At 46.1% G+C, this 26,296-nt stretch overlaps 1 protein-coding gene across 4 annotated transcripts in view; it reads left to right on the top strand.

Moving 5' to 3' along the window:
- Window positions 1–26,296, top strand: part of EXOC1 (exocyst complex component 1) — a 791,619-nt gene that overhangs the window by 160,692 nt on the left and 604,631 nt on the right. The gene's annotated exons all lie outside the window — the stretch shown is intronic.

Here is a 26,296-nt window from a genome sequence, read left to right as displayed (position 1 = left end):
AAAAACCACCTCTGCACCCACAGCCCATGGGCCTACTTCGAGCATGCCAAGCACAGAAGTACCTGGGCCCAATGTTTGCAACCCCTGACGTGGTCTCTGGGAAACATCTTAGTAATGGGGCAGTTTAACATTTTTTTTGCCCCACCCCCTCCTCCATAGGGCTACATGGGTGTAAAGTCCCAGCCCCAACATTCCCTGGCCTGACTCTGATCGGTGGTGGTATAGCCAATGATGCCCCCCTTCCTCACAGGCCTTCTCTATCATGCTTGGACTGGGAGAGATACCTACTTAAACTTTAGCATTTGGAACACTTAATGACAACCACTGGCATTGTCCAATACCATAGTAAACCTACCTGAACAGTAAATCGTGTGGTACTGGTGACTTTATGGCACTAGATCCCATTTTACCTCAGGGCTGGACTTATTAGGAGTTCGGGATCTAATTCTAGGTTGGCCCATAAGTGCTTTGTCTATACTCTTCTGTCTTCAGGCACTTTACTGCACACTGTTATTGAAAGTCTTGTTTATGCTTTGTGACGATTATCATGATGTCATCCCTGCTGCCCGAGGGGCTGACCCTGCCCATGAGGCCAGAGAGGTGAGGATGCTACCCGATAGTCCCCCTGGGGGTGGTACTCAACAGGTGGATCTCATGGGGAGGGATTACTAATGGGGATTACCTCTGTGGGATACATGGAGAACATCAGGAGCCATCGTGGTATAACACACATTCACTCACCTTTCTTTCCTCATCTTCTTTGTCTTCCCCTTTCCTTATAGATTCCTCTATGTATCTCTGTTATAGCAGTGATAGTACTACTGGGACGAGGATGAATATGGTTGACTCCACTGAGTCATCCCCTCAAAGTACTGTGACGAAGAAGATACAAGGAGTCCGAACCGACCTCTCAGAAAACCAGAGGGAATGGTCTAGTTGTTCAATCACAAATAGTTTAAAGATGAAAGAGGGACTAACACTGTTGTCAGTCCCTCCTCAGAGGCACTCCAAGCAGAGGTCCTTGCCCGCATCTGAAAGAGCTCAGACTAGAGTTGCTGACTGGGACGAAACTTGGAGAGTTCTGGAGTCCCTACTGGTTTTGTTGAATTACGATGTGTCGAGAACGAGCAAGACTGAAAGCAGCGTGAGAACAGGAAACGGCTGAGAAGAGCTACAAGAAGACGAACAGAGACAAGAGAAGGAGGTGAAGGGCCGGAAGCCCCAAGAGAAGGTAGGCGGGCTGCCCAGAGATCTCTGGAACACTTAAGAACCCATTGCGAAGGGGTCTGGGACCCACGTTTAAGAAACCAATACCAAGGGATCCTAGACCCACATTTAAGAAACCTGAAGAAGGGGGTCTGAGACCCTTATATGAGCAGCAGAAGAAAGTGTCTGGCACCCTCATTTGGGAAGGGCGCAAGAAGGCCTGAAGATGGGAGAGACTTCCTCTACTTTGCAAATCATACCGTCCAGAAGAAGGGGGGTCATTCTTCTGGAACCCGAGGAGACTAATCCCTTTTAATTTTGTTATAAGTGTGGGGGTTAGAAGTAGTATTTTGAAACACAACAGTGGACTTTTTAGCTACTGACATGTTCTTGGTTTTATTTGAGGAAGTGAAACCCCTCTTAGAGTTAGGGTCAAATAGGTTTCTTTCTTTATTTTTGTACAAAATAAAAAGTCTTTGCTCAAAACCATACCTCTTGTGAGTCGGTCTCCTCCTTCCACACCCTCACAGCTTATACTAACTACTGCCTAACTGTCTTTAAGGTAAACTTTTAGGGGTTCTATTTCAGAATTCCCTATTGTGAATATATATGTGTATTTGATAATAGTTGTGTGATAATACTTACCTGAAGGTTGCATTGCGTAGTGTGTATTTAAAGTCCCAATAAAACATTGTATATTTGTGTACTTCTCTGTCTAACTGGAATTATTGGAGTGCTCTGTGTTTGTCTCATTGTAGCCTTAGACCACTCTCGCACCTTTCCTGCGTCTAAGCCTTACTGCTCTGTTACCTACCTTGATTGGGTTTGGCTAGACTTCAGTGTCTTTCCTATTCACTGTAATAGGTTGGCCTCTGAAAATCCACCCCAGGTTTGATTCTGGAAATTCCTCTTGACTCCTTACACTATCTTCTCTACTTACTTGTCTCAAAGGCACACTCTCACTCAAACTGCAGAACCACCATCACTCCTAAGTCAATAAGTTCTGGGGACGGTCCGTTTCCCCCTGTACGTCCCTGGTGAACTAGCGGGGGTCCGATATTGATGGTACAAACTGACTGGTGGACTTAACCGTGCTTTCAATGCTGGATTCTCTTCGACTTTTTCAGAGCATGATGCGCTGATCTCACTTGGTCTTCTCTGGGGTTTCTCAGCATCCATTGATGGCGGCCTGAAACTAAAGCCAAACACTGGCCAGTATCTGAAGCAAGAGGCAAGGCTGGAGATAAGGGTCTGCAAACATACATACTGGCACAAGGAGGGGGGGGGAACAGGAATTGGGGCTCTTTGTTGTGTCTGCCCTCGATGCTAGGACTAGCTCTGGATTTTCCTCTGCACCTGCCACTGCCCGTGGAGAAGGGTTTCTAACCCCTTCTGACAAAGTCAAGTCCTTGGCCTTGTCACATGGGTACAAGGGATGTTTGGGGGAAAGTTAACGTTGAGGCTAGAGATTTCTCTTGGTACTCACCTGTCCATTGGACATATTTGTGAATCAACTAATGCTAGATGCAATCAAACGACTATGAGAGGTTTTTATAGCCAAAGCATTGCACCTTAAGAATCTCAGAGCCAAAGAGATTCAATCAATTGTGAAGACCATGAACGATCTAGAAAGCAAACAAAGACTTACATGGTCCTGGTATTTTTGCAGCTTCAACTTGCAAGGAAGCAGCTTTTTGCTGTGCAAATGAATAGTGTAGAATTTCTAGTTTGCTTATTGCTACATACCTACTCTGAAGCTCGAATAGATTACTAACCTTTCAGCTTCGGGCATGAGCTATACAAGTTGGAGATCCTCCTCATCGGCTTACCTACACCTTCCTTTCCTGTCGCTCTCTGGCCAGCCTCCCTTGGCCCTCTTCCTGCTTCCACCTGCGAAGCTAAGAACCTCTGGGTCATCTTCGACTCCAATCTCTCTTTTTCTCCTCATATCTCTGGCGTCTCTAAGAAGTCTAACTACCAGCTGCACCTCCTCAGAGGTATTCTTCCTTTCCTCACCTTCCCCCAGAAGCTCACCGTCTCCAGAGCTCTGGTTCTCTCTAGGCTGGACTATTAAATTTTAAATTTGCCTGCCTCTACTCTCCGCCCTCTGCTACTCATCCAGAACAGGACTGCAAGACTTGTCCTTTGCCTCAAGCCCACGGATCGTATTTCTCCAGCACTAACATCTCTCCAAGGCCCTCTGCATTGTCCACAAGGCCTTCTGGAGCCTGGGACTGCAGTACCTCCAACTGTCTCTTCAGAAATATCTTCCTACTCGAGCTCTTCGCTCCTTCGCTGCCAACTCCTTGAGGGGCAGTCGCTTCTCCAAGCAACAAGTTGGGGGTAGATCTTTCTTCTGCTGGCACCTCCCTCTGGAACAGCCTCCCTGCCTCTCTGAAACTTGAGGAGAACCATCTCTGGTTCCGGAAGCACCTCGAGACCTTCCTCTTTGCTTATGCCTCCTCTCTTCCTCTCCTCTCTGACTCTGCACTGGTCACCTGGCTACCCTCTGAATTCGGGCCCAAGTCTCTGTCCACCCAGTTGCACACCCGCACTACCTCCTGGCAACCCCTGCACTTTGGGTCTGGATCTGTAACCCTACAGTCCCTTACCTGCACTTATTTGACACTTGCTGTCTGCACTTAACCTCGCACTCGCCACCTGCTTGGCTGTACCACTTGTTTTATCCTTGTACTGCACTCGCCCAACTTCCCCCGGCACTCCTCCCCTAGCTCCCCCACCCCCCACCCTGCACTTGCACGATCTCAATGTCACTAGGCTTAGTAAGATCGTTGTCTTTTGTCCTCCCTCTGTTTGCTATCCCTTGCCACGTCGCGCCTTGACACACTTGTGTATAGGCGCATTATAAATGCATTATCATATCATATATCATATCATAGCAAACAGAATCGTGACACTCAATAATTGTGAAGGTAAATTTTGATGGAAGAAGTTGAAAAGCTTAATCTCATTTGTATGCTCCATAAATAGTTATACTAGCAAGTTCTGGTGCAGGTATAATATAGATTATTTACTTGATGAAATTAAGGTGCCTGTATTATCCTGTGAGCAGAAGTTGGCTCTAGACCTTACATTTACTAAAAAAGTGATCTTGGTTCTAGCTTCAAAATTAGAGGGAGACCAATGGATCTATCCCTCTTTTTGTATAAAACAGAAATCACAGAAAGTCATCCTGAAACGAATCGCTGATCTTTCCGAAGATATAACAGTAAAGAAAGCTATCATGCCAACAATGGATGAAGCTACCATAGCTGTTTTACGCAAGTTAGATTAAGCCCTGAGTGATGAGTTTCTTATAGGCCCATACCATTGTTAAATATTGATGCAAATGTTTACATGAAACAATAAGTTGCTGATCTACAGATAATGTGCGTACATTTCTGGATTTGGTAAATGTGGCAAATAAAATGGCTCCCGCTCAATCCTCATCTCACTTGATGCTGAGCAAGCGTTTGACCAGGTTCAGTGGGATGGTATTACATTTGTACTTTGAAGAGTGGGAGTCGAGGTGAGATTCCAAGATGCTATATTAGCGATATATGCCTAACCCTCTGCTTTCATACTAGCTAATGGGCATTTATTAGAATTATGTTAACTCTCGAGAGGCCTTCGTCGGTGGTGCCCAATTTCACCCTTGCTGTTTGCCCTTCTGCCTGAACCTCTGACCCAAAACAGGGGCATATCCTGGGTTTCAAGACCTTAACTACAATGAGAATTCCTATAAATGTTCGCTATTTGCAGGTAACATCCGGCTTATGCTTCCGGAGCCAGGGGGAATCCCTTAAAACTGTAGAAGACGCAGTTCTGAATTTGGGAAGGATTCCTGGTTCAAAGTGACCCTGGAGAAGTCAGAAATTCTTAACATAAACCTCTCGAAGGACAGTTGGGATAATCTACTTGGAATCATTCCGATTTCAAAAGTGAGTGGAAAATTGAAGTACCTTAGTGTGTGTATATCACTTCCAAATTGTCTGGTCTATGTAGGACTAACAAACCTACTATGTTTGCTACTCTAAAAGAAAATATACAGTCCTGGAAATGGCTGGCGATATCCTGTATAGAGTGGCTTCTTTCGATCAGGATGAGTATTATCACTCGCTCATCTCACAGATGGCTTAAAGAACACTCCAACTGTGAGAGGAGGTTCAAGGGTTTTTATTGAGTTCTTAGGCAGGGCACTTGATCTGTCCCTCACTCGTCTACTTGCAGTGTTTTCCATCCTAGCCCAGGTGTCCTTTGTCCCCAAGTTAGTACCTAGTAATTATTAACCCCTGCTGTCTAATCTCTACATAGTTCTCAATGAGGGCCTAAAGGCAATCACCTTCTCTATCTAATCTCCCTCTTGGACTTTCTAAGCTTGTCCTATGTCAATGTAGTTATTAACTAAAGAGATTGTAGGTTTGTTCCTTCCAGACACACTGCCTGACTCAGTCTCTTTCCTCTCATGCCCTGGTGTTACTCTCCCTACCTCTAACTACTATTCTCCTCTCGCTACTCCCCTGTGCTTAACTCCAACCACATTCTCTTCATCTTCTCCCTGTGCCTTCATCCTCTGTCCGTCTGTTTCTCTATTCCCTTCTATTCCTGCCACTACCCTTCAATGTTACTATTCGCTTCTCCACACTAGTTTTTCACTCCTCTGCGCTACTACTTTATCATTCCCACTACTACTCCCTCCTACACACTTTTACCACTCTACTCCAGCTTCTTCCCAGTCACCCTCCTTTCACTCTGACACTCAATTTCCTGTCGCCCTCTACACTTTTGCTAACACTTTCACTCGCCTTGCATACACACCTGCCACCCAGTACCACTTGTTGTCACCAAATAATACCTCACCTTTCTCCAATTCGGCCCCCCACTCCAATCCACCATCCTTCCTCCTACTGATCTTCTGGTCTGCCATCTCCTCCTCCTCTGTCCTCACCTGAACAACGCACACCTCCCTGCTTCAAGCAGCGTCTCTTATTCCACCCACCCCTCGTTCTCTCATTGGATTACTGACGCTGATCAATCTGGCCCTGTCTTCCCTGCTGGGATGTGTTGCAGTCATTGGAGTTTACAAATAGCGGGTTAAGCTCTGTCCCTTTTCTTTGTGCATGGTCGCTGTGCTGCAACAATGGCGGCCCGCATTGCAGTGTCCTGTTTCGTGTTGGGGGGCCACAATGAGATGATCCTCAAGGTAAGTGAAAAACAGTAAGGTGAAAGCCTCTCAGCAGCAAGTCCTAGGTAGTTCAGCTATTAGTGGTTTATGCGCAGTGCTGGGCACTGATGCGCAGCGTGTCTGGTGACCACTTAGGTGGTCAGTTTCTTTGTTTTTTCTTTTTCTCTTGCTCCTTCCCTTCCTCCCTCCTGTCCTCCCCCCCCCTCCTCCCTCCTCACCTTCCTGGCTCTTGTATTCAGATGACTGGAGGCATTGAGCATGGGGTGCTTGGCAGTTGCACTCCAGCAGGTGGTCTTTCCTTAGTTCAGCTGCCTTATTTCTAGCTCTACAAAAGAAAGCGAATCACTGACTAGCATTGCACTCAAGAGGGAGGTATGGTGTGATGCAAGTTGGTACTGTTTATATATAAGCAGGTACTTGGGGTGGGAACATGAATTGTGGCTCTCTCAATGACCACTGTTTCCACTCTGTTTTATTTCTGGATCTGGCTTTCACCCCAGGTTAAGAGGGGTTCCTATGCTCTCAAGACCTGGTCACGCGTTGTATATATTTCAAACCTTGCCCATTTTGATACCCAACAAGTCATAGAAAGGAAGATAATGCATTTTGTATGGTGGGGTAAGGCTCCCAGGATATCACAGATTCTCGCCTCACCTCGCTCGCAGGGTGGCTTGGCATGCCCAAATATTTTATAAAGTACTATCAGGCATCATGGTTGAGGATGCCAAGCAAATTAATTAATCCAAATTCTAGCAGATCCCTGAAAGGTTAGGAGGATGTCGGGGCTATTCCTCTTGATATATGCCCTGTAGTTTATAGGCCTGTGACAGTTTATCAATTGCACATGATTGCCAAGTAATGCGAACTTGGGGAAAAACTGGCAGTTAATAGCAATCTGACCTCTTTTCCGGGTCTGGGATCGCCACTGAATGAAAACTTGTTATTTACCCCTACATTCAGGAGTAGTGGATTTAGGCAGTGGCTTCAGAGGGCTACAAGTTTGCCCTCATTTTGTTTGCAGGTGAGTTTACATTCTTTTTGCGGAAGTGAGGCCAAGTCCCTGCAGTATTATCAACTTGGGTATTAGCTTTCACACAAGGATATTAACAGTAAGGTAGTCAGAATGTTTACAAGTTTTGAAAAACAACAATTTTCCCTTCCTTCTTCAAGGAACATGATCTCCTATTTGAGTTGTTAGTAACCCCGAAATGTTGGCTAATCGGAGTTCATACCAAGGCTTGGAATATGGGCTTGTACCTGGTACTGTCATCCGAGCAATGGGAGAAAATCAGCAGACTGACACACAAGGTTTCCATTTTTACCTTACTCCAAGAACGGCTATATAAGCTGTTTTGTAGGTGTATAGGACACCATATTTGCTGAAACACTCGGAATCTTGCGGGTGAATCTGGTATTTGCTGGAGGGGTGGACGAGCACCTTTATGCATATTTGGTGGACGGCCGTAGATTGATTAAATTGTGGGAGGAGATATTGAGCGAAATTGCTGAACTCACCAAGCAGCGTATACTGACCAATCCTTGTTGGGTATGATTTTCATAGTAATGGTAAATCTTCCTGAACTTTGTCAACCCCATAACTTTTTTAGACTCTCCATAGTGTCTTTTAAAAGTTATTTATCCTCTTTGACAACTTTTTGGCAATAAGGGCTTGTTGTTGCTGGGTTGGCCTAGGGGCTCCCCTTTTACATTTATCTGGCTAACCTTGAGAGAACTGCAGGTCCCGAGAGTAGAAAGGATCTTTGGATCCCTTTTACATTTTATTTGGTAAAACCAGTACACCCCACCTTATGTGGTGTGCTGGGGAGATACAGTGATTGGGATGCCTCTCGTCCAGTTCACCCAGGCTCACTGCTGGAATCCTCCTACGGTGTCTTCTGTGAAGCCCCTGGACCCTCAACTAACTCTAAAGTAAAATACTCACCTGTTTGATCAGTCTTCCTTAAGAACTCTGACTTTTGCTATTTAATAACCTCTGCTGACACTGCCTATTTGACACTAGACCCTCGTGACCCCCCTTCTGTCACTGAGAACACTCATGCTCCAAGAATAAGACTTTCAAAGGAGCGGGCCTTTTGCATAGAAAACAGAATAAGTGTTTAACAGTTACTGGAAAAAGAGTTGGTTGGTAACTAACTCTGAGAGTGAACAGTTACAAAAGTTCTTACTTACTTTGAATGTGTGTTGCACTATTCTGAAAAGTATATGAGACATCTTTCTTTCCTTAGAAAATGTTTCGCCATTCTAACAGAAAGTAGATTTAAGGGTATATTACTCACGTGTGATTTGGTTGTGCCTCCTCCCAAAAGTAATGCTGTTGGTTTCACTGTATTATTCCTGTTAGGATATTTGTATGAGTGTCCCCCAACTGGGTCTTGCTTCCCCTGACTTGCTGTTAGCCTGTCCTGAATACGTCTGTATTAGGTTTTACCTACCTAGAATAACTTTGAGTCATTCATAAAGTGTAACATTGGGTTTTGCTTTCCCTGGTCTGTTTTAGACAGACGCAAAAAGAGTCTTAGGTTTACAACTGCCTTTAAGTTGCTTGTATAGCTCCTGTAAAAAACTGTATAGTTTTACTTACCTTGAGTATAACTGTGTAATCCTAAAATAAGTTAGTTCTTACTTCCTTAGTCTGTGAACTGAAAAGCAACTGTAATTGAATATTACACCACCAAGTCCAACTCCCCTGGAATAAGTGTGTTATCCTGAATCAGAGTTATAGGTTTATACTGTTCTTATTATCTGTGTTTCACTAGATCAGAAAAGTATATTGTCCAGTTGATTTGTGTGCGGTACAACTGGTAGGGTCTACTACCCTTCAATTATAGAATGTAATCTGAAAGTAACCATTGGTTTTTACTCCCCAATAATAGGTGTGACCTATACTTAATGTGTATGAAAAGGATTGACTTCCCTAGAAATACTGTTCCAAATAAGGTTATATGCTTTGGTCCGTGTACCTTCAAGCATAGTGTTGTTTATATAATTGTGGTTCTATATAATATTTTTTATTATTTTTACAATACATTGTGTTTCAGTGTTTCTTTGGACCATTTCTATTACAATTTCATTTGTACTGATTCTACAGCCCTCTCTCCCTCCTAAGATAAGCCTGGCTGCTCTGTCTACGCTGCCAACGAGCTCAGTCGTGTACTGTCTCAGTTGAATGGTTTTACTAAGCCCTAACAATCCTCCAGTATATATTCTGAGCAAACCCATTTGTGAATATTTACCCTCCAGCCCGTTGATCTGAAGGCTTTTTCACCAAATCTCTGTTGGTAGCTAGGCTTATAATAGCAGATGGATGGAAGACTATATAGACACCTTATGTGTTGGCATGGTACCCGGAAATGTGGTTGATCCTGAAAGATGAAAAGCTTTACTACTCATTGAAGGATACAACTTGAGATTGGACTTATGTTTAAGGATAACATGAAGGTTAAAGGTGCTCGATTGGTGGTCTTGGTGTTTTATTATGCATCAAGGAGCTGTTGGGAGGTTGGTTTTGGGCAATCCTGTTCAGAGCTGTTTTTGGATATCCTTCCATGGGTGTGAGGTTGTGGGTGGGATGTGTTTGTGGTTGAATGGGGGGAAAAAAGACTGTATCGCCGTCGCGGGAACCATGGATACGAGTCTGTGTCAGTGGGCTGACCATTGTTGTTAATCGCATTGCATCAATGAGCACAAAGAGCTCTCGGTTTGGGGTACATTGGTGTGTGGAATAGTTGCGGGCTTTGGCCGTATGACTGTGGCTTTCTTGGATTTGGCAGCACACAGTAGAATATTGGCAATCTCCACAATAGACTTGATAGACTTGATAGACTAAGGTGATAGACTAAAGTGACTTAGTGACTAAAGTTTTTTTTGCCTGCATCACAACTGGCAGTATATACACCTGTCACCTGTCAACCCACCACCTGTCCATCCATCGCCATGGGAGTAAAGGCCAGATCCAAGAGGGGAGAGGCAGCAGAGAGAGTGCCTAAACCGGCGAGTCAACTTGCATGAATGCGCATTGTCCATCAATTAGTAAAACCAGCGGGGAAGCGCTACCAAACAACCATAAAGTGGGCTTTAAAAAAGCGCCCAGTGATCTCCGATTCCCACCCTGATTCGATTTTGCCCTCACCTTTGTCCTTTGTGATTATTCCAACTGCTTGGGAAGAGAGGAATGAGATTAAAGGCGCAATGGAAGGCTGGATTATTCAAGGCAGCCCAGAGACGTACCAGAACACTTCGCGTTCCAACTCATCAAGGGATTTCTTCCCTACCCTTTTAAGAAGTTGAGAACTCAACTTCATTTCCAAGCACAGGAAGAGTCTCGGCTGCCACCGTCTTCTCCCCACTAATCATACCAGGTAAATTCACTCCTTCACCCATCTCTCGTCAATCGGAAAATGGGCCTGTAGGATTGCACCGAGAAAATGGACCCTCAGACATGTCAGTCCTGAAAGCATTAGATCGATATTATGCAGAAAACTGTTTGGCCTTAGAAAAACCCATCGCTAACTTGCATGACACGCACGAGAAGCATGAAGACTGTGAAGAGAATCAAAGAGAATGGGTTGTGCACAACCCATTCAATCTCCTGACGTTCGGTAGAGTAACAAAGGAAACTCCTACAACATCAGTGAAGGTCAAGAGATCCAGCATGATGATGGAGGGTCAGGGGGTAGCCATGAATATTGGAGCTTTGGCTGAATGACATCTCTCCATCAGTAGATGACATCAAGGATGAGCTCCAAAACATGCAAGTCTTACTTATCCAGGATGAGCAGCGTGGTGATAAATGCATCGAGAGCATCCTTAAACTCCTAAGAGGTGACGCTCCACAGCTACTAAAAGACATTAGGAAACCTGCAATGGCAAAAATGGGGACACAGACAAAGTCTGAATTAAAAATCCACCAATTCACTCCCAGGAGTGTAGAACGGAAGCTATTATCATGGCCCGCAGGGATGATCTCTCTCACCCGATTGATGCAATCTCTGGGGTTCTCTAGGAGCTACCCCTCATGTGCCTCCCGTGAGCAGGCCAAAAACAATCCTACGGCCACAACAGCCTGGGAAACCACTAATATACTACAAAAAAGTGAAAAATGGTCTAAACGGCCCTCAATCAGTTGCATCTTAGATTACCACCTCAAGCAACAACAACTGCATGGAGATCACACATTTTTTGGGAAATCAGAGAGAACGTGGGAAATTGCCTCATATAGGCCTGAAGGAGACAATTGAGAGCAGGCGCAAAGACCTTGTGGTCAAGACCATTGAACGTGATGGGGATGAGCCGTTGGGGATGGGGATGACATATCTGCTATTTTCAGTGTTGGAACCATGGAAACAAGTACTCTTATAAGAGATCATTAGTAAAAGTAATGCCGGAGTACCTAGACATCAAGGATTTAACATTTTAAAATGTTTTCAGTCACACACATGTTATTGGCCTGTATGTTCTGTGGTGGTTGTAATGTCAGATTTGGGATGGTAAACCAGCACCTATGAGGTGCAATATTGAACTGTGTGGATGAAATAGCACTTAGAGGTGTGGAGGTGTACCAAAACATACAACATGTCATGTGCCACTTGCATGATACCTGGCTTGTGCCGCTCTGTGTCATCACAGCGACCCCGTCTCAGTCATCTACACATACAAACAAGTCTGCACAGGCGAGGGGGGATGGCCACTCAGCCATAGAAAATGTAATGGATTTGACCCAGGCTGCTTTAGAAAGTGTGTAGGCAAAATCACCACAATGCATGTTAACATCCAGAGCAAAAGACACTGGGCCTAATTGCAAGTCCGGTAAAACCGGCAGGCTGCCGCCGGACTTGCCCATTTTTCCAGTGCCTGGCTTCTCGGAATTACTGGGGTATTCCGACCCCGGCATTCCGGGAAGTCAGGCACTGGAAAAATGGTATTCCCCATTACCATTTGAGTCTGGTAACAACGGTGCCGGTAAGCCTACCAGCACTGTTGTTACCTGACCGGCAGGGTTGTAATGACCCCCACTGTGTATGAGTGCATGGCACATGTGCCTCTGTCTGGATCCTAAAAAATGGCAAACACCCAATGCGTCCCCTCAGCATTGTCTCCTGGTAATTGGTGGGCGTTATGATCAGGCTCAGGGATCCTGATTTAATGATCTTCCTAGAAGGCATGGACATTTTATTACTTCAGGAGACATGGGCTCTGAATACGATACATCTGGCGGGCTTTGAGATTTACTCTCCCGAGGCATTAGTCTTCTTGCGGCAGGAACCGTGGAGGTCAGCCTTACTAGAGGCATTGGAGGATGTCGGGAGCTATGAACGTAGCTCCCCAAATGTTAGACTTCTGTAAGGTGAGGACTTCAACTTGAAAATTGGAATTTATACAGGGACTATTGATACTATTTTAGACTTAGACATTGCATTTAACATCTATCCACCATCCCTGATTGAGGCCACCACAGACCCTCTGGGAAGGAAATTCATGGAGGTTTTGATTAGGTTTGGATTCAGAGCAGTAAATAGAAGATCTCAGTCTGACACTCCGGGCAAACATACTTTCATGAACAAGAAATACTGCTCAATAACTGATTACATCATTCTGAAAGTAGAAGATTGGCATTGGATTAAAGATTCCAAGTAGTCCCCAGGGTCGAAAGTGACCATGACCCCCTTGTTCTAACATTATGGTGTGCTAACGAGGGATCAGCTGTTGAGACGGAATTCCCTGAGGCCGCCATTTATAAGACCTATGCGGTGGAATATGGTAGATCCCCTGAATATGGTAAATCCCCACTTCCTAACGTCTAAGGTCATGTATGCATCCATAGATAAATTAGCGCAATGCCTGAATCCAGAGGCACCCACGGAGAGCATATGGCAAGCCTGGGCAGACTTAATAACCTGCATATCCCAAGAATTTAAGAAGCCTGTCGTGGCCCGGAAGAGAGTCCGGGCATGGTTCAATACAGAATGCAGGCTAGCAAAATGAGCCCTCTTAAAAGCATTAAGGTGCCAGGGTAGTTACCGGACAGATATCATCGAAGCGAGGGCACGGTACAAACATAGGCTAAAGTCCAGCAAATTAGAACAGATAGAACTTGCCTGACATAAACTGGGAAGGGCCTCCTTATCGGGCAACACGAGGGACTACTGGAAAGTGATTGCCAATGGCCTTTGCCCCAAGGATACATCAGCAAAGGGGCGTGTTGACTGGGTGGGTGAAGCAAAGTGGATAAAACATTTTGCGGCACTATATACAAATTACGGCATCAACAAGTTGGATGATATAAAAACCAGAGCGACTCCCTACAGTAAATATAGTGCAGGCCCAGATTTGGTGGTATCATTGGATGAGGTAGCGACAGCCCTCGCTAGGTTTGCAAATGGCAAGATGGCAGATCCGGATACTGTCCCAATAGAGTTCTTCAAGCATGAAATGGCGATTTGGATACCGGCTGCCACCCTTGCATTCAATAAAATGCACCAGTTAAAGATCTTTCCAGACTTGTGGAAGGAGGCTTTCATTGACCCGATCTTTAAAAAAGCAGATGGAACTGACCCTGCCTGCTATCGCCCAGTTTCACTCATTGATACATCAGCTAAGTGGTTTGGGCGTCTGCTGCATCAAAAGATCATGGCTTGGGTTACTGAGCACCGGATTCTCTCGGAGTACCAATATGGCTTCCGAGAGGGCATTGGAACAACCTGCGCTTGGTTCTGGATAAATGTGTGTGCCAATAAGGGCAGGATTTACCTAGCATTTATGGACCTTTCGACTGCTTTTGATTGCGTTGATCATGGCAAGCTCTGGAGTGTATTACACTCCATGGGAATGCCGGGCGAGATATTAAATATCCTAATCCATATGCACACTAACCTGACGGCAGAGGTAACACAGGGAAACCAGGGCTATGAAACGCAAACATTCAAGATCTTCCATGGAGTGCAACAGGGTTATGTACTGGCCTCGTTCATTTTCAACCTCTATATAAACTCACTACCAAATGTCCTAGCTGACTTGTCAGCGATGTCCCGAGGATAGCTAAACACAGGGTGTGTGCCTAGCCTTGGTTAAAGTGCATAAAACCTTCTCTACAAGAACTTGGCATTGGTTATTTGTTCAGTGATGAGTCGCATATAGGTAATGCCAGCAGAGGAGAGCTAACAGAGGCCTTCTACCCTCAAAGAACAAGAACAAGGAACAAAAATGACTTGCAGAAAGAAAGCGTCCAATTTTATTATCGTAACGTTGCCTTCAAAATGGTAAGCCCAGGAAGGCCACCAGGGGACACGCTGATGATTAGTCTACATTACCATGGTCTCCCGACCCGGGCTCGAGAAGGTGAAGCAGACCCCCCTTTTGTTGACTCCCCCCAACCCCCGGACCCAGCTGAGACCATACATGAAATAAAGAACCCCAGCACGCGCTGGCCAAAGAAAGAAAGAAAACGCTCAGGGGAACGCTGAGAATGGCACCCTCGTGTTGTAAAAAGACTGTGGCATGCCCTCTGCCCGGGCCCGAAGAGCCAGTGAAGTTGCGTGTTATGCGTTTCCCAAATGCACACATGGGTCGGAGTGGGCAGCGGGACGGATCGATTGGGGTCCTTGCGGGTGGAGAACTACTCCCCCTCCCCCCCCCGCATCACCAGGTGGCAATGCGGGCAAGTTGAGGAGCTGTCGGGGGCTGGGCGCCCACCCATCCAACAGTGTTGAAGTGCCCCGGGTACGCATCTCCGGCGACAGCAGAGAGGGATGGGGGGGGAGCCGGCGAGACCACAGCCGGGCGCCCGCGGCCCAGACAGAGCCCGCAGTGACAGCAGGGGTGCAGGGGGATAGAGGCTCCCTAAGCGGGATCCAGTGCTGGGGAGCAGGAAGGGGCCTGAAGCTGAAAGGCCCCAATGAAGTATCCGGACACATCGGCACTCGGCTACAGAAAAGACACCGCAGGGAGTTGGGCAACCATCCCCCGTCGTGGACCCAAGGTGCGGCAGCTCCAACAGGGCAGTACATGGACAGAGAGGAGCCCGCGGTGGGGACTGCCCAGGTGGGCTTTTAAACGCCTGGCTCACAGACACTGTGCCGCGGTGCAAAGGGAACACAGCGCACGCCCACACTGAGGCTGCCATTCCCCCCCACCATCTGGTACACCAAAGCCCTCATAAGGATACGGTGGGGGTGGTAATAACCCCCCCCCCAGCCGCTGAAGGAACAGGGAGCAGGGGCGGTGAGAGCTGCTCCCCCTCCACAATTAATCCCATCCTGCCTGCCTTATAAGGATTACTTGTTGGTTTATTGGACCAACTGCCCCCACCCCCTCATAGACTGCCAGAGACTTTGAGATTGCCCCGGGGACGGCGGAGCCCTGGTGGGCTTGGAGACTGTTGACCTGGACATTGGTTGAGGGCGGAGTCCCCCCATGGGGAGCTGGTGGACCATACAAGGGAGCTGCTGGAAGACCTGTGGGACTCCTTATCATTGTGGAGGAGGCTCGAAACATATGCACGAGAGTCGTGAGGAGCCCCGGCCATCTGCTCCGAGACAGGATACCCTTTCTCAAATTTCCGCAAGAGCCATTGACCCTTATGGACGCCGCTAGGGCCAGGTAGCCTTGGGATTCAAGAAATGGACCAGACACCTTACGGAAAGGATAGATTGAGGAACTCCTCGGACAGTAGGCATACTCTCAGGATACCCTGAGTAGCAGAAGGACAGCGGAGGAAGAGGGAGGTGTGGGCCTCCATTGATTGGGGCATGTGCCTGCCTCCCCCACAGGAGGACTGGCTGGGGGAGCTGGTACAGAAGTGGATCGCAGTGAGGTCGTAGGATGTCAGAGGTGGCCTCGAGGGAAGACACAGCCTATAACACTAATCTGACGAGGGGTGCGGCCTCATCCATACACCGTGGTGGGACTTCCCCAACCAATGCCCCTCCAGGGAGTCCCTGAGTTGAACTCTGGTCAGGTCTCCGGTATACAGAAGACACTGGCGGACCCCACCCCACATGGTTCCAAAAGAGAACATATTTCCGACCTGGTATCATCGGCGGCTCTAAGGTGCTGAAACCGGGTCGGGGGGGACTCATGGACCCTAGGGCCAAACTGGTGAATTTCAAGTATACACCGAGAACGGATTCTGAAGGGCTGGACAAAACAGACACTATGTCGCAGGGCAAAGAGGGGTCGGTGACGACAAAGAAAGACATTGCAGGGCTCATGGAGGGGATTAGGCATATGAGAGCGGACATAGGTGGAAGAGTGGACAAGATTACCTAATGGATTAACAAAATGGAAGACGGCTCGAGGAGGTGGAATGTAACCAGTCCTCCCTCGACGCCCTGGAGACCCAAATGGATGTTCGCCTTTCGGAGGCCGAGAGGAGAGGAGGAGGAGATATTCTCAAAATGGACGACCTTGAAAATTGAGAGAGGCGTAACAACCTCTGTATTGAGAGAGAGAGAGAGAGAGAGAGAGAGAGAGAGAGATATATATATCTCGAGATCGATCTGAGGAGGTCCATCTACAAGAAAACAAAACTAAATTTTGAAAATGACTCAGTGGACGAAGCCAAGATAGCGAGGATTCATAGGGCTGAAGGAACGACAGGCGGTCCCAGATCAGTCCTAGCCCGCTTTCATAACTATGGGACAGGCTCAAGATCCTTGAAAAAGCAGGAGTGAAGGGAGCAGTGGCATATGGTTCGGCAAGGATCACAGTCTTTCAAGACCTCTCCTCGCTTACCCTTTCGAAGAGGCGCCTATGCCCCCCCCCCTCACCAGATGACTCAATGAGAAGGGTGTGCAGTTCAGGTGGGGATTTCCATTCGCCCTCTCTTTTGAAATTGAGGGCCACAAATACCAGCTCTCTACGGAAAAGGAGATGCATCGGATCACCAGGGAGCTTACGGGCAACGAGGAGACACTGCATACCTCGAGGGAAAACACAGAGGAAGGCTGCTGGGCACACGAAAGTACAGGAAGTTGGGCACCCCACCGACGGATGAGACATAACTGCACAGTGTCCTATGGTTTAATGTGCGGCTATATGTTGAAGTAGCTACCACTTGGAGCGGGGCCTGGCGGGGGTCCAGGACATGAGTTGGTTTGATTCATAGGCAGAGCAGTATTCTTATTATTGTTATCTTAAGGGGGTCTTATAAATATGGTCGAACTAGACCGGTTTCGCTGGGGGGGATCACCGGGGGTTGGGTGGTGGCAGAGGTTATGGAAAGTGGTTTGAGAAGGCAGGACTAACCTGGTGTCTTTTCCCAGGAGGGGCCGGATGACCGAGGAGGTGGGTGGGGAGAGGGGGAAGGAAGGGGGGCTGTAGAGGGGGAACCGCTGGTACAGACCCAATTCTCTATCCTAGAACTTCGTGACATGGCTAATTTTGAAGTCTGCACCCCTCGAGGGTGGCAAGAATCGATGACCCCCATCGGGATAATGTGAAGGCAAAAGCTAAAGGGGTCCCTCGAGGTGACACGTTGAAAGTGGGCACCCTTAATGCTAAAGGGCTTCATTCACCCACAAAAAGATCATTAGTCGCAAGGGTGTTCCGGAGATCGGGACTGGACATACTGTTCCTGCAGGAGACCAGATTCTCCAGGAGGGAGGAGAGGAAGATCCCAAGTGTGCAGATAGGCAGACAATATTGGGATCTGGCCCACTGAGGAAGGTGGGGGTGGGGATTCTGGTGAACAGATCGCAAAGGATGGAACTTACTAAGATTTGTTCGTATGTGCAGGGTCACGCCTTCGTGGTCTCTGGTACCATAAGTGGAGCGCGGTTCTCGTTTGTGTGGTTCCCGTTTGCAACGGTTTATGCCCCAAAACAGGGCCAGCTAAGGTTTTTGAGGAATGTAATAGCAAAGATATTGGTTGAGAGCGCGGGCCACTTTATCACCAGGGGGGGGGACTTTAACATATGGGCGGATAAGGATCTAGACAGGCAGACGTTAAAGGACACGGTACAGGGCTCGCCTGAACCAGGACACTTCGAATTCCAGGAAGCATTGATGGGATATGGGTTCAGGGATATATGGAGACCCTTCAATCCCCATGAGAGGGGTTACACATTTTACTCTCCCCCACAAGGTACATACACCAGAATAGATTACATGTATATAACAAGGGAATTCTGGGAGGAGGCAATAAACTCCGAGATCATACTGATATCGTGGTCTTACCATGATATGGTCGCACTTGAATTCCAATGCGGGGGTCATCATGATACCCAAGGGACGAAGTGGAGGTGCAATGAATCGCTGTGGAAGGACCGCGTGTTTCACACGGAATTGAAACAGGAAATTTGTGAATATTTTAAAAATAATCATATGGGGGAGGTTGCGCGAGATATGGTATGGAAGGCGGGAAAGGCCACGTGGAGAGGGATTCTAATTAGAGGAGGGGCAAGGAAAAAAGGGAACGATACTAATAGAAGGTAGGCTGCGGGAAGAAATCCAGAGGTTGGACAAAATAGCGCATGACCGGTCAGGGTGCCTGGAGGAACACATAGCGGCCGCAAGGGGTAAACTGGAGGAACTCTGCCTATTGGAAGAGGGGAAGATAATCCAGAACCTACAATATTTGAAGCAACATTTTACGAGAAGGGGGATAAAGCGGATGCATTACTGGTGGCTAGGTTGAGGGGGCAACGGGCAGAAAGGTGGGTTAAAGGAATTGATGAGGCAGACAGGGATACTGCCCTGCCAGGACATGGGATTGCAGATGCCTTAGTGACTTTTAATGAGTCACTGTATTCCTCAGAGGTGGGCCAGGAAGCTGACGATCCAACCCGGTACCTTGCAGAGTCTCACCTACCTAAACTCTCTCATATGGAATCGGTGGCACTAAACGCCCCCATAATGGAAGAAGAGGTTAGGAGAGCAGTGGGTAGATTAGCAATGGGCAAGACTCTGGGGAAGGATAGATATACAGCAGGGTTTTATAAATCCTTACTCCCCGTCCTGTCACCATATATAACGGAATTGTTCAACGAAAAACTAACTACTGGGAAGGCCCCGGAATCATTTGGGAGGGCACTCATTACCGTAATACACAAAGAGGGGAGGGACCCACGGGGATGTGCGTCCTACCGCCTGATTTCCCTATGAATATATATGCGAAAATATACACACGCACGATCCTGGCAAAAAGATTGGAGGGGCATATGCCGGTACTAGTCCACCCAGACCAGGTGGGATTCATTAAGGGGAAACAGGAGGTGGATACAGTGCGGAAGACCCTCCATATGATGCATGCATCCCGGGACATGGTGGGGGACCCGACCCTTCTATCACTTGACACTGAGAAGGCGTTCGACAGGGTGGAGTGGAGCTTTCTCAAGGCTGTCCTCGTTCAATTTGGTATTGGGGGTACTTGCTCTGTGGCATAATGGCCCTGTATGCATTACCCAGAGCGAGTGTTGCGGTGAACGGAGGACACTCCCGTCGGTTCTAACTGGCTAGAGGAATGAGCCAGACTGCCCTTTATCCCCCAATACTGTTTGCACTCTCCTTAGAACCTTTAGCCCTTTAGCCCACAGGATTAGGGACAACCCAGGGGCGGTGGAATTTCAAGTCGGGTGGGAGGAGGGGTGATGGAATATAAAATTGCATTGTATGCAGACCATATGCTCCTGTACATAAGGGACTCGCTGCAATCCATACCCACTGCGCTCTCCCTGATCGAGCAATATGGCCAGGGTGTGGGACTGAAAATGAATAGGCCTAATTTGGTGTTCCTTCCTCTAGATCGGAAGAGGGATGGGGAAATAGATAGGTTCACGCCACTGGGGATGCAGATAAGCCTGAACAAGATGAAATACCTGGGTATAAATGTCACAAGAACTTGTGGGGACCTATTGGAGGCGAATCCCGACCCCCCTCTATGCCCCCTCTCGTTTAGGGTGTCTCAATGCGCTTAAAATGGTGGCTCTCCCCAGGGTTCTATATGCGTTCCAGATGCTTCCCATTCGCATTCCGGTGTGGTTCTTTAGAGTGTTATTTCGAGCTTTCTTTGGCACGGAAAAAGGCTCGGATCCCCAGAGAGACATTGGTATTACCCAAAGAGAAGGGGGCGGAAGTAGGTCTCCCATATATATGACGTTATACAACAAGGCTGCGCAGTTACGAGTCCTTATACCTCACCTTCGATCTCCGCGTGACCTTCAGTGGATCGGGCTGGATAATCTAATGCTGCACCCAGCTACGGTGGGCGAATAGTTATGGGTCCCTAGAAAGAAAATCCCTAGGAGGATTCATGATCACCCTATTGTGGGTACCCTTTGGGAAACAAGTGCGGGACATGAATGGGGTTATGACATGGCCCTCCCCGTTGGCACATCTATGGGCCCCGGTGGTGCGGGACATGATACCTAATCCGGAGAGATTCCAGAAATGGTACGAGGCTTGACTCGAGAGGATAGGCTAACTCTGGAGGGGAGGCAGATTTATCACTATAACCGATCTGGAGCAGTCATTGGGAATAGGTAAACTCTCTATGTTCACCTACCTACAGTTGAAAGGGGCCCTCACAGTGGCAAAACTGAGGGAAAAGATACAAACAGAACTCACAGTCTTCGAAGCGCTCCTGGATAGAAGGTCAGAAATAAGGGGGTTGATCTCGGCTATGTATGGGGCCTTGGTTGGGCGGGAGGAGGGATCCCCTGATAAACTGAGAGGTCAGTAGGGACGCGACTTTGGGGACAACATTGACACCGACTTATGAGGCAGATTGTGCAGGGGTGCAGCACAGACCTCCATCTCTTGCCAATACAAACTCCACTCTATCAAGCTCCTCCATAGATGGTACACGACCCAGTCAGACTCTCTAGGATGTTCCATACCACAAGCCTCAAGTGTTGTAGGAGGTGCAGAAGGAACGCTGATTACTGTCACGTGGTGGGACTGCCCAAGGGTTCAGGTCTTTTGGGACGAGGTCTTAGGGTGGATAAGGGACATAGATGGAGTAGCCCGGACAAAGTCTCCCCTCTTGGTTCTGTTTGTGCTGAAGAAGAAGGAGGAGGAGGAGGAGGAGGAGGAGGAGGAGGAGGAGGAGGAGGAGGAGGAGGAGGGGGAGGAGGGGGAGAAAGGGAATATAGGAGACTTCCCAAAATGGCTGCGTCCTTGCTCTTCGCTGCAAGGGCCTGCATAACGACTAGATGGAAAACTGAGACCCCCCTGGCAAGAATGAGTGGCTGACTGTGGCAAGGAACTTCTATATAATTGAAAGAATAACGGCAGGGGTGCATGGTCTAGCGGGCCTTCTTGAGATGGAGTGGGCTGAATTTATTGAGAAAGACATCAACCAGGCTCTGTAGCCTATGTGAGTGGGGTCTGGGGTCGCCCTGGGGCAGAAGGGGGAAATGAGACAATAAAGGAACTACTTGCGCCAAGGAGCGTACCACAAGGATTGTAGAGGGGGTGCTCACTAGGGAGGAAATCTCAAAAGGTGGAACCGCAACAGGGAGGAGGTGATTGGTAAGGAAGGGGTGCAATATGGACTCAAAGACTTGGATTTTCATTAAGTAAAGTGCCAGGAAGAACACAGCAGTGTTAGTTGTAAAGACGAGGGATGTAACAGGGTAGGAGTGGGGTTCGGCGGGGGGGGGGAGCTGATAGTGGAGGGGGTGTGAAGTTACTTCTTGTTGCAGACATTTTTGTTGCCCTTCAGGGCCTCAGTGAATTCTAGCACCTCCAGAGTGTGCATTATATATTGTAAAGTGGTTGAAAACTTTAATAAACTTAACATTTGAAAAATATATGGTAAGGCCAGCATATGTCCAATGGTTTGTCACCCCAAGGGAAAGGGCAGTTATTATGACTTTTAGAGCAAATCTCTTGTTCACTGGAGAAAGGGGGCCTTCTTTACTAGCAAATCACACTGTGAGAAGAAATTGTCCTAGCTGTGAGTGACAAAAATTATTTCTTGCCTTTTTTATTTTTTGTCTTACCCTAACAAATCTAAGAAATGATTTTGTAATCCCAGTACTAAGAACCTCCAAAATCAGACATGTGCAATTAGCACTCACATTTATATTGTCAGGCCCAGATTTACTGACGGCCCATAAAGTGTATTTGTATACTGAACTGGACGTTATATTACGTAGGCAACCTTTATGTATTGATCAATGATTTTAGTATACTTTTGTGGGCTACATGATTTTGATTGTATTTAAATGTTTTTATATTTCTAACATTTTTAATTTGTCTGTTCTTTGATGGGAATTTATATTTCTGAATAAAGATTTTTATTATCATCATCATCTTTATCACCTAAAACTGGACATAGAATGTTTATATACATTTGTGGTATAGGGTGACTAGGATGCACATCCTTTTCTAATGTTATTTTGCTAATCAAATTACAGTGTAATTGTCCTAGTTTTCATGAGAAGCATTCAATAATTAATCCAAACAATGTTAGAAACCTTTTAATGTTAGGGCAAGTGTTGAGAAAAATTCAATGAGGACTAGTACAATGTGCACTTAGTGAGTCATGCATACAACCCATTTATTACAGGCATATTTGTCAAATATAAAGTTATGTGTTCATAATTATGTTCCCAAAATGTTCTTTGTTTTCATGAGAAAATGGCTGCATGCCTCATTGGTGAAGCAAAAGACCAGGTGATATACCAAGTCACGTAGCCGCTCTCTTATATAACCCAGACTGGGTGTGTGCTTAGTCGAAGTTACTGTCTGAAAGCTTTTTGCTGTTTTTCAAAACAATTTTTATCAAAAATAATCTCATAAATGAGAAGTCACTAATATTTTCTTAGTGAGGAAGAATTTGCCACAATCCATTATATCAATCAGACCAAAGTTGCCAATGCATTTTGGAAATAGATTTCCTTCATCAGGGCCAGTCTAAAGATAATCCATTCAATTTCACAAATCAAAAAAACCAATAAAAAAAACAACACAAAAAACAGTTCAAATACGTATACAATTGGTGTCATATAACAACATAGTAAGGTTAAGAACATACCATTTAGTTGTGGAAGTGGATGAGCAGAGGAGGAAAAAACAAACAAAAGAAAACTAGTGAGTTGCTGTGAAATATAGATGTCCATTGGTTGAATAAAATAGAGAAATGACAGGTTACCTGTGATTTATAAGTTGAATGCAGAGTGTGGCAAAATGGAGTCCATGTGTTGATCAAAAGTACCTGCCTGACGGAAATCAGTGCAGAAAGACAGCCTGCAATGTGATTACTGCAAGCAAAAGAGACCCGTTATTGTAAATGGTAATATCCGTGGTTAAAAGTAATTATAGGGGTGAGGAAAGTCTTACCGTGCTAGTCACGGGAGCGGGGAAGTTCTCCCCTTGCCGGCATGAACAGAACTGCGGCTGTTGCATTGAAGCGTTACTAAGGCAACGCTTCCTATAAACGACACGTGATCGCATCGTGGCCCGAATGGGCGCGCGTTCAGACTCTATTGCTGCAATCAAGCCAGAAAGCTTGATATAGATCGAATAAACCATTTATCAGACCTCATGTGTACAAATGTGGAATTGTGGAGTGATAAAAAAAGAAAAACAGAAAATCAGAAGAGTAAGATGGAAATAGAAGAAATACTATTAACAAAAGAGAGGATAGATGTAACAGTAACAAATAACATAACATACATAAAATACAAAATGAATGCGGTAAAATAAAACAGTGATCAATGAAAACATCTAAGGTGTTTGTCTACAACACTGCTGCCGTTGGTGTCGTCCATGGGCGGCACTTTGGGTCCTAGACACATGGTCCAGGATGTGCAGCAATGTTGTTAAAAGTTCAGAAGAAGTCTGGACGTGCAAATATACCTATTTTGCACACTCATATATATCGCTGCTGTGGTTGGTGTCGTCAAAGGACAGCACCTTAGGTCCCAGACTAAGAGTCCAGGAGATACAGCAGGGTGGTTGGTAGGTCCGCACAGAAAATACCGTGTTAAAGTTAGTCATGTCATCATATACTTAGTTATCTAGGGACATAGCAATAGAAATAACACATGATCATAAGAAACAATGATAATTGATTTCCTCGTTGAGTCCATTAGGTGTTAGACTACTGAGTTTGTCTATCCAGAAGGTCTCCCTGCGGTTAAGCCGCTGACCCAAATCTTCATGTAGATTGTTCTTTGTTAGTACCTCCAAAATCACAAATCTTATTTGTGTCAGATTATGTCCATTTTCAATCCAGTGGCGCGCTACGGCCGAGTTCATATTTGCATTCCGGATGCAAGACCGGTGTTCATTCCACCGTGTCTTAGCTGTTCTCGTGGATTGGCCCACATAGAATTTTCCGCATGGGCATTTGATGCCATAAATAGTGTTGATACTGTTACAGGTTCTGTATGTTTTAAGGAGAATCTTCTTCCCTGTTGTGGGGTGGTTAATGACATTGCCCTTGATTACTGAGTTACAGTTAATACAATGAAGACAAGGAAATGTTCCAGTCCGTTGAGTAATTGGCTCTTTAAGGGGTGGTCTCGTATGCACCAATTCGTCTCTGAGATTCCTACTGCGTTGGTAGGCAAACACTGGTAATTCACTGAATAAATTTTGTACCCTGATATCATTTTTAAAGATCCCCCAGTGTTTCTTGATGGTTTTCTTAATCTTATTGCTTTGAATGGAGAATTTGGATACATATACCAGTGACTTTAATTCTCTCTTCTTTTTAGGGTTTTGGGTGGACAGTAGGGTCTCACGTACCAGGGTACTAACTCTTGCAGATGCTGTGTCGAGTTCTTCTTGTTTGTAACCACATGCTAGGAATTTCTTTCATCTCTAGTTGTTGTGCTATGCAGTCATCTGGGTCACTCACAATCTTTTTAACCCGTAGCAATTGGCTATACGGGAGATTTCTGAGAAGACTTGGCTGATGGAAGCTTAGACAGTGTAAAAGGTTATTGCGGTCAGTTGATTTGCGGAACAGAGAAGTGCTGTAGCCAGTTGCTTGTTTTTTGATCAAAACGTCTAGAAAAATGATTGTATCATGCGAGATCTCTCTTGTAAATTGAATACGTTGGTCAATATTGTTCAGGTATTCAAAAAAGGTATCAAAAGTTGCCCTAGTGCCTTTCCACACACCGAAAATGTCATCAATGTAACGCGTCCATAAGTGAATGTCCTTGTTCCATTCCTGTTTATTAAGTACATTGTCCATATCAAACTTGTACATAAAGCAATTGGCATATGTGGGTGCCAAAGCTTTCCGTTTTTGTCTTCTCTTAACTTGAGATATTTTTTTACTACCCAGTCGAACTGACAGTAACTTCGACTAAGCACACACCCAGTCTGGGTTATATAAGAGAGCGGCTACGTGACTTGGTATATCACCTGGTCTTTTGCTTCACGTGTATTTTGAGTTTGGGTGTCTCCAAACTCGTCACGGCCAGCTCCTTTTACAAATTGTTTGAAAAAGTCTCCTTTTGTTTACAATTTTGATTACCAAAGAGACGTGGATTTATCATTAAGTGGTGCCCACTCACTTCACTTCTTGCATGCCTCATTGGTGCCAGTGGCACCCTTGTCCTTTCTCAAAGGGGTATTTCAATAGAGTACAGTATGAGTATACCAGACTAACTGTCCTGGAATGATAACCTTCTATCAGAAAATAATGCATTTGATTAATCTAGGTTTTGATAATGTGCTTTGATCAGTAAGACAAGTGTAACATTATTCTATTGACTACAATACATAGGGGAAGTGATCATGAACATTTTTAAAAAAGAGGCAGTTTGCATTTTATAGTTTGTAATAGTTGCTTTTGCAGAAAGCACAGCTACCTCCACCCCCTCAAAAAATCATTCTATTCTGTTTGCACAGCATTCAGCAACAGCTGGGGTAATTTAAGCAAATGTAGACCCGACAACGAGACTCGCACAAATAGAGACGGAGATA

The sequence above is a fragment of the Ambystoma mexicanum genome, chromosome 6q, assembly GCF_040938575.1.
Source record: "Ambystoma mexicanum isolate Mex_15411 chromosome 6q, UKY_AmexF1_1, whole genome shotgun sequence".
Taxonomy (NCBI): Eukaryota; Metazoa; Chordata; class Amphibia; order Caudata; family Ambystomatidae; genus Ambystoma; species Ambystoma mexicanum.
Note: the sequence above shows the minus strand (reverse complement) of the source record. Positions and strands in the feature narration are given on the sequence as shown.